The following is a 13,872-nucleotide window of genomic DNA, read 5'->3' on the forward strand; positions in this document are numbered from 1 at the left end:
ATCTACTTTGTCAGAGTGCTTGAGAGGATTAAATGGAATAGATGTAACCCACTTAGCCACATACCTGGCACATGATTGTCGGGAGAGGAAGTGTGATCATTATTAATATTATTTCTAACACTTCTAAACACACAGCATATTAACAATAGCTACCCAGATTTAAGGCTTTCTCAGTAAAGGGATCTTGCACTTAACATGGTAGGTCTTCAATAAACGTTTATTGAATGAATACACAAACCCTAAATCATCCCACTCCCACCAGCTCCTTTCTTCAACGTGGCCACATCTAAGTCCTTTTCTCTTTTACCAGAACTGTTTCAGATCCTATCCATGGGGATCAAATGATAAAAGAATCCTGGCCAGTCCAGGACTCCTACCCAGGCCCTGTGGGTGGGAACCTTGTGGAACCCTCTAGCTCGCAGGATCAATCCTACACCCACTCCCTGAACTTTGACCGACTCTGACCCCACCAATGAGCTGGCTGGCAGCCCTGTTTAGGCCTGCCACCAACATCACCCACTTCACCACAGCTTCAGGTGGCTGCTGCCCTCCCTAGATACTTAACCTGGAGGTCGGCCAGGGACAGGAAAAGGAGATGGCAATATCCTTGAACAAAAGTAGCTATAAAAGGGTGTGGGAAGCAAGGTAAGCGACAAATTAAACAAGCAGACAACCTCAAAGGAGAGGAGGTAGGGAGGCTCCAACAAAGGGGTCAGAGTTCCCGCTGCTTCCTCCATCCCCACCAAGCTCACCTCCCGCGTCAACAGGCAGAGAGAACACTGGTGGCTCTTACAACGGGAGAGATACTTGTCATCATAAAGCAGACACGCTCCTGGCCAAAGCCCAGCCAGCGATCAATTCTGGAATTTGCCTCACAAGCACAATGAGTATTGTGGCAATTTCCCGAAGGACTGAATTTTTCTGGCCATCAGTGCCATAGGGCGTGAAGATGTGGAGGGAACTTAAAGAGCAGAGAATCCAAGTTCTCATTCTATAGATGGGGAAACTGAGGCTCACCACGAGAAAGGAACTTGCTCAGGACCACCCAAGGGTATTCTGGTCAATGGAAGTGCTGAGCCAAGAGCTCAAGACTTCAGTTCTGGTGCTCAGCTTTGCCAGAAGCTCCAAAATATCCCCAGAAAAGGATGGCGTATAATGAACTAATTCTCACTCTTCCTGAAAAAATAGATGATCACATTTGCAGGTTTAGATGAGGAAAGGATTAACAAATTCTCAGAAGGGCCCACTGATCTAGTCCTATGGCTTCTCCCTCCATTTGGAAACTGAGAGAATAAAGTACCTTCCATAGGAGGATCCAGCAACTAATTTCTCTGCCCCATCAACCCTCATCCATCTCCTTCAGACTATCTGATACTATAACCAAAATACAAAGAGGACCGTAAACCCACTGCACACATGCGCATAAGGGGGAGAGAAAAGGGGACAGTGAGACAGCAAAATACTCGTAAATGACGAATCTGAGCAAAGAGTACAGGGATGTTTACTGTACCCTTCTTGCAACTTTTCAGGAGACTTGAAATTTTTCTAAGCAAAAAATTTGAGGCAGAGTAAGAAAGCACTAAATAATAATCAAAACTAATTTTTTTTTTAATATTTGGGGGCAGCCCAGTGGCTCAGTGGTTTAGTGCCTCCTTCAATCCAGGGTGTGATCCTGGGGACCTGGGATCAAGTCCCATGTCAGGCTCCCTGCATGGGCCCTGCTTCTTCCTCCTCTGCCTGTGTGTGTGTGTGTGTGTGTGTGTGTCTCTCTCTCTCTCTGTGTGTGTGTGTGTGTGTCTCTCATGAATAAATAAATAAAATCTTTAAAAAATAAATTAATTAAAATAAAATAAAATATTTGGAAAGGGGACCAGGGTAGTTCAGTCAGTTGGGTGTCTGACTCTTGGTTTTATTTAGCTCAGGGTCAGGATCTCAGGGTCCTAGAATCAAGCCCTCAGTTGGGCTCCATGCTCAATGGGGAGTCTGCTTGGGATTCTCTCTCCTTCTCCCTGTGCCTCTCCCTCTACTCATGCTCTCACTCTGAAAATAAATAAATCTTTTAAATAAATAAATAATTTTTAAAATAAAAAATATTTGGAAAGGGCCAGGAATCAACTCAGTTTCACGGAGTTTCTTTATGTAAGAACTAACATCTTCAGAACAAGGAGACACCACAGAGGTTAGAGGTATAGGGATCCAAACAAATATGTGATGCTGGTATTCACAGTAGCCAGTAGCTATGGCAACATTGGAATCTAAATCTGATTTCAAATATTTTGTCCCATTAGCTCCCAAAATACACATGTACTTGTCACATCATGTATTCTGGTGTTCTTGATTCAGAAAGTAACTAAAGTAACAACAGGCTATGGATGGGGCAAATGTCAGAATTTTTCCCAAAAAGTCCATCACCTTTGCAATACAGGTGGCTTATGAATACAATAAAATGCAATTTAATTTCTATTCAGTTTGGAAATCCTTTCACATAAATAATTAAATCAAAATCCACATCCAAGCCACAGTCTCCATGTTCTCTCTCCACAGTAGTATTTAATTGGGGCCATATTGGATCCATAATCCAGCCCTGAAAATCTATCCTTGACCCCATAGGCAAAATTCATGCCAGTAGCATGGCAGCCAAGGCTTGAAGGTTTGAGGGAACACAACCCATCCAAGAAACCTGAAAGAACACCTTATGGTCAACCTAAGAACTGAGGAGAGAATGAGCAAGGGAATATGAATTTGGAAAGATAGGTAGAGGTGAATCCAAGAGGGCTCGTACACTCAACAAAGGAGTAGGAAATTTATCCTTCAGGTGACAAGGCCCCACTTCAAGATGGGAGGAATATAACTGGATCATTCTGGCGGAGGATGGACAGATAGATGGAAGTAACTCAAAACTAGGGAGTCTAGTTGGAATGACAAAGACTTGAACTAAGGTGCTTCACGGAATGAAGAACTGAGGACAAGTTAGAGCTACTAAAGAGAGCCAATGCACAGTACTTGACAGGAAGAGAGCAAATGTGACCTAGAGAGAGAGGAAGGAGTCCAGATGACCTCCAGCTTTTTTGAAACCTGGTAAAAAAAAAGGTCAAATGATGCCACCAGTCATCCAGATGGGGAACCCAGGAGAAAGTTCAGCAGAGAAATGTAGTAAGTCTTGAACATGTTGATGTTCTACCTGTGTATGTAATATGGAGCTTCAGAGAGAAGTCTGAGCTGGATATACACATTTGGGAGTAATCACCATATATACAGTGGTGGACATCATAGGTGTAGTTGAGGTCAACTGGGAAGGAAGTGAAAGCAAAATAGAATTGGTTCAAGAACAGAAACTCTGGGGGAGAAAACTATTAAGGGTAGGTAACAAAAAGATCCCTCAAGAACACCAAGGAGTGGCCTAAGCAGAGACCTCAGGCTGCTCTTAAGTGAACCACTGTACCCTCTCCATCTCCACGGACTGGTCACACCATGCTAGCGTAGGGGAAGGAACAATGATGTATTAAAGCAAACTCACTTCTTAACAGCAAAAAGACAGACAGTCCAATTAAAACATGGGCAAAAGACCTGAATAGACATTTCTCCAAAGAAAATATACAAATGGTTGAAAAGCACATGAAATGATGCTCAGTATTATTAATTGTTAGAGAAATGCAAATCAAAACCACAACGAGACACTACTTCACACCCACAAGGATGGCTAGAATCAGAAAGGCAGATACTCACAAGTGTCAGCAAGGAAGTGGAGAAACCAGAACCTGACACATTGTTGGTAAGAATGAAGAATAGTGCAGCCACTGTGGAAAATAATGGCAGTTCCTCAAAAAGTTAAACATACATTTATCACATGATCCAGCAATTTCAATCCTAGGTATAGAGTTAAAAAAAAAAAAAACTAAAAACATTTATGTCCATTTGTATTTGAACGTTCATATTAGCATTATTCATAATAGCCCAAAAAGTGGAAATAACCCAAATGTCCATCAACTGATGAATGGATAAATAAAATTTGGTGTACCACATAATGGAATATTACTCTGCCACTTTTTAAAAAGGTAGTATCAATATATGCTATGATATCATTGGGCACTGAAAATAAGCTAGGTTGAAGAATCCAGACACAAAAGGCCACATATATTGTTTGATTCCATTTATATGCCATATACAAAGTAGGGATGTCCATGGGTGCCAGGGACTGGGGAGAGCAGAGAATGAGGAATGACTACTGAACGGGTGCAAGATTTCTTTTGGAGGCAATGACAATGTTCTGGAATTAGGTTGTAGTGATGGTTGCTCAACATTTAGATTTAATAAAACCGCTGAATTATACACTTTCAACCTAAAAGCCAATGCATTATGCACAGTTAAAATGGTGAACTTCATGTTATGTGAATCTTATCTCAATTAAAAAAAAATTCAGTTACCCATAGCCAAGAGGAGCTGGGTAAGCAATTTCTCCAGCTTGTCCAGATAGTCTGTGTAAAGAAGACCAAGTTCCAAATACTCTAACCAAAGAAGCCAAAGAGCATGAGTCCCAAAAAACCCTGAAGTATCTTTAAAGGTCCATAGATTGGGGGGGAGTCACTCCGCTGAAGTGTAGGGATGGTGCGTCCACCTTCATGATAGCTACTCGTGCGCTGGTCAGGCTGCTGCACCCACTTTTAAGATTTCAAAATGCCAGGGTGACAGGGAGACAAATAGGCAACCATGATTTGACCTACAAGAAACAGCAACCAGGCATGACCTGTTATGGTTATCCCACAATGACAGGAACAGAGAAATGATTTCTGAATGCAGAATACCCAAAAGCCCCCAGAATAGCAGTCTTCCAGTTCACACCAATCAACTCTTCAGCGCCTACCACCCTTGCTCTGTGTTCGGGATGACCTCCTGAGACAACCTGCCAAGCTGTCCCAGAGTGTCAGCACTCACCATATATAGAGAGCTGCTTTATCCACATGGTGTGTCAAGAAGTTGCTCAGAATTGCTTTGGGCTTTAGACACAAGTGACTTTGAAATTAGCACAATTTATGTGGTTTATACCCAGCTCGACAACATCAGCTGCAGGAATCAAGACCCAAAGAAGCAAGTAAGGGACAGAGATGCACCATTTGCATTTGTCAGAGGAGCTCCATGCCTTTGGGCAGGAGAAGCTGAAGACTGAGCTCCAGGGTTCCATGAAACTTCCTGATGATAATTTCATCCCTCTACTTTCGTCTCCATGGACATGCTTCCCTCTCTTTTTGTTCCCCTTCTCTAGCCAAATTCTGAGGGCAACTCTAAATAACAGAATCAAATGCTTTAAGGTGGCACACCAGAGAGATAGTCAGAGCGGGGAGGCAGTTCTAGAGAGAAAAGCAAACCTCTGGCCTGCTCTAGCCATTGGCTAAGCAACCCCTCCTCCATGCCTCCCTGCTCCTGCCTGCTCTGATGGGAAAAGGAACACAATGAAACTAGGCCTTCCCTTGGGGTTCTGACCACCTCGTGCAGAGACTATGATTACCCTGCCGTTGCTATGCCTACTGTGATGTCATTCCTTTATCATTCCATTTGGGTACATTTTTTCCCCTTTTCTCTAAAGGATACCCTACTATCCAATGCCTGAGAACCCAGTGGGAACTCCAGCCCTCATCCTATCTAGACCCAGGTAAACCACGCTGTCTGGGGACCTCAGGAGACTCTATAATCCCAGTGGGAAAAGGGAAGAGTTAGGAGCAGCTTCCAGAATGCAGGAAAGCTCTCCTCCAAAACTGCTCAATCTATCCCTATATTTAAGCAAAACCAAGCAGAGCACAGATTTTCCCTTCTCCATTCAAAACTGCAAACAGGACAGGGATATATAGTTAGGTCCTACCAGTTTTTACTTAATTGGTCAGAAAGAAATAACTTGTTTAAAGATTTATTTATTAGAGAGAGAGAGAGTAGGAGGAGGGGCAGGGGAGAGAGAATCCCAATCCCAAGCAGACTCCCCACCAAGCATGGAGCCCAACACAGCCAATCCCATGACCTAAGCCAAAATCAAGAGTTGGACACTCGACCCACTAAGCTACCCAGCACTCCAGAAATCACTTTTTAAGTAAAATAAATGCAAAGAAGAATAAGGATAGAGGGAAAGGTGTACAAATCCCACACTTAACATGCATAAAAGAATACAAAGGAAGAAAAAAAATATTTCCTGAATGGTTACTTCTTGCGCTGTCCAGACACACATCCCTAGGGATTCCATGTCAATGAAAAGCATTTCTCTGGGTTCCTACTGTGCACCAGTTACTATGCTGGGTCCTAGTCCCAGTCTTTAAGGAACTAGTAACAAGATCACCATTCACCATCACAACATCTACACAGGCTCACTCAAAGGTTTTTTGCTCCACTAAAAAAGAAACTGAGGCTCTGAAAGACCAGACAATTTGTCCTCAGCCTTGAGGCTCAGTCTACAACCCGTGGGCAGGAGTGAAAGTGGGGGCGTGGGCAAGCCTTGCCCCAAATCCTCAAAGGAAGGCAATAACCTGCCACATGTGTTCTCCTTGTTCAGTCTTCCTCTCCCGGGACCTGTGATGCTTCCTTGGGCAGTGAGGGAAGGCAGCAGGCCATGGCTCCAGTTCCAGCAGCTGCCACCACACCAGGAGAATGGCAGCCATCTGTCTCAGATAGAGGGCAGGAGGGCCCAGGGCAGGCCACCCCCACAGCCAGCTCACCGTCCGCAGCCAAGCTCACCTTTAGGTAACAGCCTTGCTCCTGGAAGTCACCAATGCTACTGTGAAGGAGACACGGCTCCCTGTAGAAAGCAATGATCCTGCCGCACTGGAAACATCCAGACTTGTTCCATAAAAATGGCGCTGACCATTGGTGTCGGCAGTGCCGTTGTCTTAGCCAAAACCTAACGTGCAGAAACTGGCCTTGTCTTTCTACAAAGACAGCATGCTTCTTATTGGTTAACAAAATACATTCTAGATCACTTATACTTTTAATCATAAGCAAGAGGAAAATCTGATCCAATCCCCATTTTGTGGATGAGGAAAGCAAGGCCAAGAAAACAGAAGGGGGTCACAGGGTGACATCAGTTCGATCTGAGATTTTTATCTTAAATATTCACTTTGGGGCACCTTTGGCAACAGCACAAGCACTCACGCTTTGAGTGCAAGTCACCCTACCAGGCCACTAAACAAGCCACTACTGTTCATTCTTTTGTGTTTAGCAGGGCTGGGGGCATGGGGGTGGATGGCAAGGAGAGGTGGGGGAGACATCCTCATGAAAGCCCATGCATTTACTCCCAGACGGGCTGCTGAGACGGCTCAGGGGCCAGATGTCAGGTGTCGTAAAGCTGTCCTCCTTTCTTCACAAGCCAGTCTGCCTCTCACCTGTCCTGAGGTAGGTGTCCACATGCCCTACTTTTCCATGCAGCCCTGCTCCCTGGGGAACAGAGGCCTGAACAGGCTGCTCTCCCTCACCCAGGTAAGAAGCTCTGCCATCCGAAACCAGGCCAATGAGAACACACAGGAAACATTCACGACGTGGTGGCATGGTTAGTTTTCAGAGCAGAACCTACACGTTTGGACCCTGTGAGAGAAGACCTCACAGAAATCTCAGTGTGGATGAAAGCAGGCCAGGCCAGCCCTGATGACCCCACCAAACCCCAAGCTGTGGGCACTGGGCACTCGGGTGGCTCAGTGGTTGAGTGTCTCTGCCTTCGGCTCAGGTCGTGATCCCGGGGTCCTGGGATCAAGTCCCACATCTGGGTCCCCAGAAGGAGCCTGCTTCTCCCTCTGCCTGTGTCTCTGCCTCTCTCTGTCTGTGTCTCTCATGAATAAATAAATAAAATCTTTTTTAAAAGATTTTTAAATGAATAAATAAATAAATAAACCCCGAGCTGTAAGCAGATCTAAAAAGCAGAAGTTCTGGAATCGGACAGATCTGGGCTTCAGCCTTAGCACCACACACTCACCACGTAGCCTTGAGTTGCTTGCCCTTAGGCTTTACCCACCGTGAAATGGGGATAAAAAATATCTAATGTCTAGAAAGTACGAAAATGCCAGCACATCATAGGCACATCAGGATGGTACATACGATCATCTGTTTGCCAAAGGCAGCGGTGTGCCTGTGCTCAGACACCCACACGTATTCCCATTCCACTTCCTACCGATGTCCTTTACTTACCACATGACTGACCTGCAGGTAAAGCCTTCAGCCACAGAACTGAGCTCTCGCCCTTGCCAAGCTAACTGACCCGTGTAGGGTTCACAGCCTTGTTCTTACTGGAATAGCTCGTTTGCCTTTTAAATGTATGCATGTACTTTTTATGCATTTCCTTATGCATATGTATACGAATATATGTATATATATAATTTATTCAGATGGCATTTTGTCACATGCTATTTTGCTAAACTCTTTCTCCCACATCAGCACTCCCATCCTCAGCCCTTCTTTCCCCAGGTAGCCCATGTTAACATTTTAGTTTGTGTCCATCCATGTTTTTCCCCATACTCCATGTAATTTCAGAAACACACACACACACACACAAATTGTGATTTTGGGGAGGATGGTTATTGTTTGTTTAAAAAGTCAAATTATATATCATCTACACTCTTCTCCCTCTTATCTATTCTCCCATACTTTGCCAAAATCCTTTTAATGTCTCTGAAATGATCCAAGGTACAAAGGTAGTGTGGCCACAGGGACATTTCCCTCCTGACATAGGTAATCACTGAGTTTCCACTCTTGACCACTACAAACAAACCAGCATTAAATTCCTTGTACTTATGTCCCTACCAAAGACTGCTTTCTAACCAGACAAAATGCCAATCTCTGGGATTTGAAAGTCACCCATTCAAAGGACCTCAGGATGACCTCCCGGATAGCCACTCATCTTTAAAACTCCTCTTAGAAAAGATCCCTGGTTCCTAGAATCCCAGGCATGCACCTGGCTTCCAACCACCAGTTCTTCCAGGATCCTATAGTCAACTCTGCAGATCTTAATTTTCCCATCTGTAAAATAAAATAATACCTTTCAGGGGCTGCAAGATTTGAGAGTGCTTTTGTGAATGATTTTTATGAGGAAACAGTGTATGAAATTATATTTTTGCTGTTATTCTATGGGATGTTGTTTCTAGCTTGTTGTTTGGGGGTCAGGGAAGGGAGGGCAAGCCAAAATGAATAGATTCAATTAAAGTCTCTCTAAGACTCACAGGTCCCTATCTATAAGGTCTCTGGGGCTGCTCAGGAAGGCCTTCTCTCTGTACTGCTGAAGCACCTTGCACCATGGTTGTTTACAACCAAAAGTCAGGACTAGACCAGGGGACTTTTGACTCTCCATTTGCCCAGCTTTGTCAAATTCCAAAGAAGGGTACCTGTAACTGAAATTATGAGTGCAATGATCCAGCAAGCAAATTTTGGAAAATCCATAATCTGATTGATATTTGATTTCTACTCAAAACTTCCCTCTAAATTTCATCAATAAAAGGTGTAAGGAGTGCTGGGAGAGTAAGAGAGGATTTTTTTTTTCAGGGGATGTGGTGTTTAGTATTTTATGTTCTTGAAAATAAAGCAGACATTTCGGGAGGAAAAAAGAGAGTCCTAAACCTTCCATTTCAGGTAGCAGTTCTAAAAGTCAAGAGCCTCCCAAAAAGAAGCAGCTACAGCAATTTAAGTGAATTTGCCTGGTTACCATATGGTTCGTGCACATGAGAGGGGAGAAATAGAAATGGTGAAATCAACAGAATCGGTGTGGTGTTATTCTGCTTTAAAACTCAGATCAAATCTGAATATGGAATCATTTTCCTCATCAAAATCAGACAATCAGCACCCCTACTCTGGAAGAGTGTTTGGCAGCACTTACTGAATAGACACCTACCCTGTGACCTAGCTAGCTATTCCACTGGCAGGTATGTGCACGTCAGGTCCCCAAAAGACATGTGCCAGCATGTTCCTTGTAGTGAGATTCACAGAAGTCTCCAACCAGAAACTGCCACAGGCCCACCAAGAGTAGAACAGGAATACTCACAACAGAATACTATACAGCACTAAGAATGAACAGCCTACAACTGCAGTCAACACTGTGGATGAATCTCACAGTGTTGAAGGGGGACATCCAGACACTGAAGTGGAAATACTAGAAGATTCCATTTGATGGGGTTAGAGCCAGGATAATCAACCTTGGTGGGGTTGGGAAGGGGGTGAGGTAGTAACTAGAAGGAACACACCTGAGCTTCTGTGCTGTTCTTTCTTAATCTGGGTGCTGATGATACAACTAAATTCAACTTGTCAAAATGTATTGGGCTGAACACACAGGGAACTTTCTGCATGTATGCTATATTTCAATATTTAAAACTTTAAAGAATAAGTCAGTGAATGAAAATAAAGGGATTGTGAATAAAATCATCAGGTACACAAGGCTCCTGGAGCCAGATTGTATCTGGTGTGCGTTATTCCTGGGAGCTCTCCTGTCGATGCAAAGACCAGACTAAGTGGCTGGGCATGCTGGAAGGTCACGCTGTAAGAAGACATAGATGGGGAACAGAGAACCCAGCATTTTTTTTTATTTTTATTTATTTTTTTTTTTTTGAAACAAGCAGTTTCGCCAAATCCAGTTGTGCAGCCTCCACCCAGGTAATTAATTCAATGCACTATCTATTACAGATGGACCCACATTTGCTTCACAAACATTTGGGGTTTTTGGGTTTTGCCTTTCTTCACTTAAAAAAAAAAATTTGGAATGAGGGGAAAGGCATAGTTATTTCATGTGGAATCAAATGTATCTTCACAGACAAGAGACTAGAGAGATAATCTCATCAATGGTAACAAAGCAGAAGCCAGGGATGGCAATCTGGTTAGAGTCTGTGTTCTTAACCAATCTACCATATTGCTTCCTAATAAGCATTTAAGCACCTACTTTGCACTGAGCTCTATGCTGGGCAAGAGAGGTACTGAGACAAAGATATTAAGTAGGTGGCACCTGGGTAGTTCAGTGGTTGAGCATCTGCCTTTGGCTCAGGGTGTGATCCCAGGGTCCTGGGATCGAGTCCCACAACAGGCTCCCATCCAGGAGCCTGCTTCTCCCTCTGCCTATGTCCCTGCCTCTCTCTGTGTATCTCTCATGAATAAATAAATAAAATCTTTTTATAAAGTTTTCAATAACTAAAAAAGCAGTGCCCCTTTTCTCATTGGTACTATTTTACCCAGCAAAGTAAGTTGTAAGAATAAACATTCCTTGAAGTCCCACCCACTCCTGGGTCATTAGACTCAATAAAGCTCTCTTCATGTTGAATAAGGGGCAAAGATGACCCATAAATACCTTTGTTTATTTTTCCTGAAATGCCCTCTTGTGTAAAAAGATTTGCTCCCCCCTGATCTAGCAGGCTTACATACAGGGCCTCTCACAGGCAGAGAAACCTGCCCCCCTCCCACCCCCGCCAGGTGCCCAGGTGATTAAAAAAATGAAGAAATCCAAAGCAGGATTATAACAAGTATGGCACATTTGAAATGCTCACACTTAATAAATTCACACTTTTCACACACAAGCACACCAACCCAAATAAAATGTAAAACTATTATGATCTCAAGGGGCACTTGGGTGGTTCAGTTGCTTAAGCCCGTAACTGTTGGTTTTGGCTCAAGTCATGATCTCAGAGCTGTGAGATCGAGCCCCACTTCCCCATGCTCAGTGGGAAGTCTGCTTGAGATTCTCTCTCTCCCCCTGCCCCTCCCCCCAGCCCCCACATGCACTCTCTTTCTAAAATAAATCTTTTTAAAAAATTATATAATCTGGGATGCCTGAGTGGCTCAGTGATTGAGCATCTACCTTTGGCTCAGGGCCTGATCCAGATTCCCAGGATCAAGTCCCACATCGGGCTCCTTGCATGGAGCCTGCTTCTCCTCCCTCTGCCTGTGTCTCTGCCTCTCTTTCTGTGTCTCTAATAAATAAATAAAATATTTTTTAAAAAAATTATATGATCTCAAGAGAATTACAGGATTTACTTTTCTTAATATTAATTCATAGTGGCTATGGATGGTGTGGTCTAGGCACAGACTACATATCTGATGCCTTGTGAGGCACATCCTGAAGACTACTGTGTAATCTAAAACACAGAGATAACATGTCTCATCTGAGGCCTCCAGGACTGGAGAACCTGCTGTAATCAGATCTCACTATCGTCCCCACCCCTCTTGATAAGCTTTCCTTAAGGGAAAGAGAATAGAAGATTGATCCCAGTGGTCAGGAAGAGTGAAGGCCCACAGAGCTGGAGAAAACCTGGGTGAAAACCCCAGGTCATGGCTACCTACCAACCCAGGCTAGCCAGGTGTAGGATCTTCATGACACCAATAAGTCAAGACCAGGAGCTCAGCTAAGGTTACAAGAGGCAGGCAGGAGAAATATGACCACCAGCCTACTTGCCCATGAGCTATATCCTACCCAAGCCTTCAGATGCTCCACTCTGAAGCATCTGAAAGCCAGCCTCTCCACAGGTACAGATGGGGTACTAAACACATGTGTGCTCCCTTCTCTATGTCCATCCCATTTCCTGGGAGTCAATTAAATGCTTTTAGGGAATCAAAATTGGTGCCCATTGTGAGACAGCATCCAATGCTACTTTTTTCCAGAGTAGTGTGTGATCTGATCCCAAAATCTGGGGATGATAAGGGTATTAAAACTCCTCAAACTTCTGAAGATGAGGAACGCCTGGGTGGCTCAATGGTTTGGCACCTGCCTTCGGCCCAGGGCATGATCCTGGAGACTGGGGATTGAGTCCCACATCAGGCTCCCTGCATGGAGCCTGCTTCTCTCTCTGCCTGTGTCTCTCATGAATAAATAAATAAAATCTTTTTTAAAAACTCCTGAAAATGAGACAGTACAGAAAACTGGTAGAAAATCATTTTCCAATGTCTGTTTATTCTTCTGCTAAAAATCTACCCACCACATGAGTTGCCAAGGAAAGTTAAGTCTCTTGTGCTAAAGCTAGGAAGGTTCTCTTTCCACATGACACCTGCAGAAGATGGAAAACATGACACCCTCTGCATATCATAGAACATCGGCTCCCAGTAAGAAGACACCCCAACTCCTGCCAGTGCAGCAGCCAGCAGAGGTGGCTTTTCCATTCTTTTCCTCTTGCTGAAGGGGCCCAAGACAGGCCACCAGGGTCTTCCCCAAGGGCAAAGGTTTTCCTAGCCTCCATGAGGCCTCTCTGTTTGGTATCCCTTTTATTTAGCTAAATGGAAGAGTTTTTAAGTAATTTCTCGAGCTCTTTACCTGAAGACACACCCAACACAAAGGGCTCTTGCTCTTCCCACAGAGGCCTCCACACCATGGACTAAATTCACTGGCTCCTACTCAAGCTATAGAAAGCTGACCTTGAAATAGCCTCTCTAAATTCATCCCCTTGATCCAGTCCAGACAAATACAAGTTAATTCCATTTTTTTTCAAAACACAGTCCCTTCAGATGGCCTTGTTTGTCTTCATTAACATTTCTCAATGGTGAGATGGGCCAGATTCAAGGCCCAGCGTTTGCATCCAGAGAAACAAGGCCTATGGGAAGCTACAAAACTGAGGGAGATGGCCAAACCATGACCCATTCCCCAAATATCCTGAGTAACTGACTTTCTTGACACATCCCACCGTCTAGCAGTAAGACTACACTTCCTGTCTACGGCCATACCACCCTGAACGCGCCCGATCTCGTCTGATCTCGGAAGCTAAGCAGGGTCGGGCCTGGTTAGTACTTGGATGGAAGACTACACTTCCTGAGCATTGACTCTGGGTCAGACCATACATATCCTAAAAGCGTCATATGGGTTGACTTATTTCTTATACCAACCCTGTGGTAAGTGATAGAACTGAGACTTGAACCCAGAAGTCTGATTCCAAAACCCCAAACTCACAG

General features: G+C 44.1%; 1 protein-coding gene and 2 long non-coding RNA genes across 8 annotated transcripts in view; 1 reads left to right on the top strand and 2 right to left on the bottom strand.

Moving 5' to 3' along the window:
- The window catches only part of DPF3 (double PHD fingers 3), a 260,012-nt gene that overhangs the window by 207,007 nt on the left and 39,133 nt on the right, over positions 1-13,872 (bottom strand). The gene's annotated exons all lie outside the window — the stretch shown is intronic.
- LOC112656876 (uncharacterized) lies at positions 4,136-5,565 on the bottom strand. The gene is made up of 2 exons (XR_003134715.3): positions 4,933-5,565; positions 4,136-4,717 (listed from the first exon to the last, which is right to left on the bottom strand). It is a non-coding gene; the product is annotated as an uncharacterized LOC112656876 (long non-coding RNA).
- LOC112656879 (uncharacterized) lies at positions 5,558-7,799 on the top strand. The gene is made up of 4 exons (XR_003134718.3): positions 5,558-5,647; positions 6,533-6,720; positions 7,275-7,368; positions 7,453-7,799. It is a non-coding gene; the product is annotated as an uncharacterized LOC112656879 (long non-coding RNA).

Source organism: Canis lupus, chromosome 8 (genome assembly GCF_003254725.2).
Source record: "Canis lupus dingo isolate Sandy chromosome 8, ASM325472v2, whole genome shotgun sequence".
Lineage (NCBI taxonomy): Eukaryota > Metazoa > Chordata > Mammalia > Carnivora > Canidae > Canis > Canis lupus.